Source organism: Hyla sarda, chromosome 10 (genome assembly GCF_029499605.1).
Source record: "Hyla sarda isolate aHylSar1 chromosome 10, aHylSar1.hap1, whole genome shotgun sequence".
NCBI classification, from domain to species: Eukaryota; Metazoa; Chordata; class Amphibia; order Anura; family Hylidae; genus Hyla; species Hyla sarda.
This window is the reverse complement of record NC_079198.1, coordinates 28,494,737-28,500,883: the sequence shown is the minus strand read 5'-3', so window position 1 is coordinate 28,500,883 and position 6,147 is coordinate 28,494,737.

Here is a 6,147-nt window from a genome sequence, read left to right as displayed (position 1 = left end):
TTTGCTGCATGGAATCTAAAATAATACCCCAAAAAATCTTCTGCTGAGTAGGAACAGGGAACGATTTCTCCCAATTTATCAACCACCCCAATTTTTTCAGGATGTTTACAGTATGATTAAGAAAAGACAGCACCTATTCTTAGGAGAAAGTCGTCTAGGTTAGGCTGGGTCCACACTATGTTTTGTCCCATACGGGAGCGCATACGGCAGGGGGGAGCTAAAAGCTGGCGCTCCCGTATGCGCTCCCGTATGTCATTCATTTCAATGAGCCGACCGGAGTGAAACGTTCGGTCCGGTCGGCTCATTTTTGCGCCGTATGCGCTTTCACAACCGGACCTAAAACCGTGGTTGACCACAGTTTTAGGTCCGGTTGTAAAAGCGCATACGGCGCAAAAATGAGCCGACCGGACCGAACGTTTCACTCCGGTCGGCTCATTGAAATGAATGACATACGGGAGCGCAAGCTTTTAGCTCCCCCCTGCCGTATGCGCTCCCGTATGGGACAAAACGTAGTGTGGACCCAGCCTGAGGAACAATTATTCTGTCTCCTCCTCTGATGTGTGCCGCCATCTCTGCCACAATCTTTGTGAACACCCTTGGGGCGACAGAGATGCCAAAGGGGAGAGTGCAGAACTGAAGGTGGAAAAGCTGAGAGTTTATGTGAACAGCCAGTCTTAAATATATTTGACATTTTTTGTGGATTGGTACATGCAGGTAGGCGTCTGTAAAATCTAGGGATGCCATGAAGCAGAAGATTTATGGTCGACTTCAGCGTCTCCATTTTGAATCCCTTGTATTTGAGAAACTGATTTGGAGGTTTTAAATTCATTATGACCCTGAATGTATTGTTGATTTTTTTTTTTTTAATAAGGAATAGGGACAAATGAAACCCCTGATCCTGCTCTTCCAGGGGAACCGATACTAATACTCCTTTCTGAAGGAGAGACATTACTTCTAGCTGAAGCTGACATTGCCCTGTAGGATCTTTTGTAATTATAAAACGAGAAGGCGGCAGGCTGGAGAATTCTAGAATGAGACCATCTCTCATGGGCTCCAGGACCCAGAAGCTTCCGGCTATCTCCTTCCACGGGGGAAAGAATTCCTGCCGCTCTCCGTCACTGGGAATTGGGCTTCTTGGTAGAAGTGGAGGCCTGATTAAACATGAGGCCTGAACTTTTCTTAGAGATTTTCCACCTACCATATATACTTGAGTATAAGCCGACCCCCCCTAATTTCACCCCAAAAACCCATGAAAAGTTATTGACTCTACTATAAGCCTAGGGTGGGAAATACATCATCCCCCCCCGTGTCCTCATCCAGACCCCCATCACCATCATTATGACCCCCCGTCATCATCACCGCCTGTCAATCCCTTCATCAGTGGTCTTCAATCTGTGGACCTCCAGATGTTTCAAAACTACAACTCCCAGCATGCCCTGGGAGTTGTAGTTTTGGAACATCTGGAGGTCCGCAGGTTGAAGACCACTGCGGCCTTAGTCATCCAGACCCCCCTTTAGTTTTCTACTCACTTCCCCTCGGTGGAAAGGAAGGGTGAGCTGGTCCGGGCCATCTGTGATGCAGGGACCGTCCGGTGGGGAGGGTTAGTCATTCTGGGCTGTCCCTCTTCTCCACTCCAGGTCGGCCCCGGACTAGTGATGTTGCCTTGACGACTAGTGTTGCTCGCGAATATTTGCAATGCGAATTTTATTCGCGAATATAGCACTATATATTCGTAATTACGAATATAGTTTTTTTTTTCCACAGTACTCACAGTGATCATCCCTCTCTGCTTCCAGCTTGTGTGGTCTAAAGAAGGCTCTAATACTACTTTGTGAGACTGGCGTACGAATTTTCGCACATGCAATTTTTTGTTTATGCTAATTTTTACATCTGCAAATTTTCCCATATGCGAAAATATGACGTGAATATTAAGAATATGCGAATTTTGCTAATATATGACAAATATTCATCCATATATTCGCAAAATATCGCAAACTCGAATATGGCCTATGCCGCTCAACACTATTGACGACGATGCGCAGGGACGGACAGCCCTAACTAGAAAATAATAAAAAGACCAGGTCTGGAGAGAACCAGACCGTGTCCACCTCCTAGATGACACTAGATAAAACTGGTTACTTCACTGCAGGTGGGCCGGTATATCCTGCCAGGGAGGAGCCGACTTTCTTTTTCCTAGTGTCAGCACCTCCTAGTGGCCAGAGCATATACCCATCAGTTCGGTGTCCCCCAATGAAGAGCGACCCAGAAAAACAGGATGGCTCCCAACCAGGAGCCTTCAGGGGACTAACCCTTCCTGACACCACAGGATCTGGTGATTCCAGCCCCCTCAACCAGCACCCATCAGAAGTATGGGACTCCAGGTTTCCCAAGGGACAGGAAACAACTGTGCCTGGGAGAGATGCACTTCCTTTTAAGCTTTAGGTTTCCTGTCCCTGGGGGGGGGGGGGGGGGGGGAAAGAGTCCATCTCTCTGCTGGTGCTGTCGTGACTGTGGAAAAAGAACCTAACTAGATGTACTTAACTGGAAAATAAAATAGACAAGGTCTGGAAGAGCTCTCAGACCTGTGTCTTGCCTTCTACTGACATTAGCTAAAACTGATTACCTCACATACCAGTGGGCGGGTATATCCTGCCAGGGAGGAGCTAACTTTTTCCCTAGTGTCACCGCCTCCTAGTGGCAAGAGCTTATACCCCATCAGTATTGGTGTCGCCCTGATGAAGAGCCACAGAGAAAGATCTTTTCTTTGGTGGAGAAGACAGTCCTATCTATTACGGGAGTACACCTGAGAGGAATGGACATTGGGGGAGTTTTATCAAAACCTGAGGGGAATGTACATTGGGGGAGATTTATCAAAACCTGAGGGGAATGTACATTGGGGGAGATTTATCAAAACCTGAGGGGAATGTAAATTGGGGGAGATTTATCAAAACCTGAGGGGAATGTACATTGGGGGAGATTTATCAAAACCTGAGGGGAATGTACATTGGGGGAGATTTATCAAAACCTGAGGGGAATGTACATTGGGGGAGATTTATCAAAACCTGAGGGGAATGTACATTGGGGGAGATTTATCAAAACCTGAGGGGAATGTACATTGGGGGAGATTTATCAAAACCTGAGGGGAATGTACATTGGGGGAGATTTATCAAAACCTGAGGGGAATGTACATTGGGGGAGATTTATCAAAACCTGCGCAAAGGGAAAGATGACCAGTTGCTCATAGCAACCAGATTGCTTTCATTTTTATATAGGCCTATGAAAAATAAAAGATGTGATCTGATTGGGGGAGATTTATCAACCTGTGCAGAGGAAAAGTAGCAACCAATGTCCAAGCAGATGACTTCGGCAGGAGGAGAATAGACCCAGGGGAGTGTGAACACCACAAAGCAGTGGTTTAAACCCTGACTGCAGGACAGGCCCTTTGATACAGATAATCCTAGTATCCCTTCAATCCTGAAGGGCCTCAGTTGTAGCACTATTAAAGTGCAGGTGACCGCTCTATTGAGGTTTTTAGGGGTGTCAAGCTGAGGACAAGCCAGTTAAAAAGGTTAAAGGGTGACCGTATCTTTGACCCCACATCTAGACCCTTTAGGGGAGATTTATAGAAACCTGTGCAGAGGAAAAGTTGCCCATAGCAACCAGTCAGATATCTTTCATTTTGCAGTGACCTTGTTAAAATTGAAAGAAGCTATCTAATTGGTTGCTATGAGCAACTTTTCCTCTGGACAGGTTTTAATAAACCTCCCCCTTTGTACCCAGCAGGATCTGCCGGGCAGCCTTGTGGTCAAGCAGTCATACACCACTACAAAGTGGACGTGCTGGCCAACAGGGACTGTATCTTTAGGTGTAAAGTCCTTCAGGCTGTGGTCGCTATCTAGGTGCTTCTCATTTGGTATGACTCCATCATGGTGCCGTCGGGCAGGGAGGGGGTGGGGTGAGATGCAGTGAAAAAAAATGTATTTCCTACTGTTAATTTGGTTTCCACTAAACCTTCATGACAGCACCAGCGTAACTCCTGCCCTTTAATATTGGTGTTGGGTTTGTTATATCTCCCATATCAGTAGTAATTTGAAAAGCACTGGGTGTGCAAGGAGAAGAGCCCTTTTAAAATATTGCAACAGTATAGGACATCATTCTTTTTTATATCTTTCTAGTCTGATCTTTCCAAATAATGTCCTACCGGTGTTTCATTGTGGTCCCAGCATAAATTACTCATTCTCAAAATTCAAGAAAAGGCTATTGGTCTGTGATCATTTTCATGATAAACATGTTAGTCAATCTGGACAGGTATAAAGACAACTTTTAAACTCCACAATATTTAAAGAATAAATATTTATTTAGAAACTTTAAAGGCAAATAAAATTAGTATTTACAAAATAAAATGAAAGATTACAAAACTTCTTCAGAACAGCTGTTAAAGGAGTACTCCAGTGAGATAATGTATCCCCTTATCCATAGGATAGGGACCCCTCCACATTTTTATGGGATACACGGAGAGGGGAGTGTCAGCCACAGCTTCGTGCGGCGTCCAAATGCCCCCCCTTACTGAGACTACAGGGGTCCCAGCTGTAGGACCCCCCTGCAATCTAAAACATATCCCCTATCCTTTGGATAGGGTATCATTTTAATCTCACTGGAGTAACTGGTTAACAATTTCCCCACTAGTGGGCACTGCAAACAAGCTACAGTCAGTGCTATACAATAGACCAGTGGTCTCCAACCTGCGGACCCTCCAGATGTTGCAAAACTACAACTCCCAGCATGCCCGGACAGCCGTTGGCTGTCCGGGCATGCTGGGAGTTGTAGTTTTGCAACATCTGGAGGTCCGCAGGTTGGAGACCACTGCAATAGACTAGTGTCTTGTGATTGAGAGGCATTGTTCAACGCCGGGCAGCACAGATCTTTATGCACATGTGATTCTGCCGCTATTGGACTCTTCTCAGTTCAGAACTAGAGATGAGCGAACTTACAGTAAGTTGGATTCGTCACGATCTTCTCGGCTCGGCAGTTGATGACTTATCCTGCATAAATTAGTTCAGCATTCAGGTGCTCAGATGGGCTGGAAAAGGTGGATACAGTCCTAGAAGACTCTTTCCTAGGACTGTATCCACCTTTTCCAGCCCACCAGAGCACCGGAAAGCTGAACTAAATTATGCAGGATAAGTCATCAACTGCCGAGCCGAGAAGTTCGTGACGAGTCGAATTTACTGTAAGTTTGCTCATCTCTACTCAGAACCAGTATGAGCAGAATTTTATAGTTCTATGGGTCTAGTCCCCTGACAAGTTGCCCAAATAACACTTCAGTACAATAAAGTAAAAAGCTACATCCAGTGTAGTGGGTGGTCACGGTTATTTAATCTCTGCTCTATTATATTCGAAACATAAGTAGGCGGAACCACATGTGGATTTTGAAGCAGATTTACAGATTTCACCCTTTACATTAAAATCTGCAGAAAACAAACACCAGACATGAATCCACAGTTATATGGAACAATTCCAGGTGTAATAGCTGCCAGATATCTGAGCCAGAGTTACCAAAACATTGTACACTAGGTAGATGTGAGCTACCTCGCCAGAATGTTCATGTATTCCAAAATAAGTCAGGGGTAGGTGAGGTAGATTTAGAAATGGCCGCTCCATGAGCAACTACACCATCATGACACTTGCCATTTAGTCTTTTGTTATATAATAAATAACTTGGAGGCATCAACTTGAAACAAACACTATGGAACTGATAAAGATCAGAATGCCCTTAAAGGGGTACTACCGTGGAAAACTCTTAAATCAACTGGTGCCGGAAAGTTAAACAGATTTGTAAATCACTTCTATTAAAAAATCTTAATCCTTCCAGTATTTTAGGGGCTGTATACTAAAGAGAAATCCAAAAAAGAAATGCATTTCCTCTGATGTCATGACCACAGTGCTCTCTGCTGACCTCTGCTGTCCATTTTAGGAACTGTCCAGAGAAGCATATGTTTGCTATGGGGATTTTCTCCAGTTCCTAAAATGGAGGCCGGAAGAAGGACGTTCCTACGTCCGAAACAGCCGGCGTAGCCTCTGAGCGCCCCTTACCGTCTCCGTCTATGTCGTGGTGATCCCGGACCTTGGGCCTGCAGCTGTTTACCC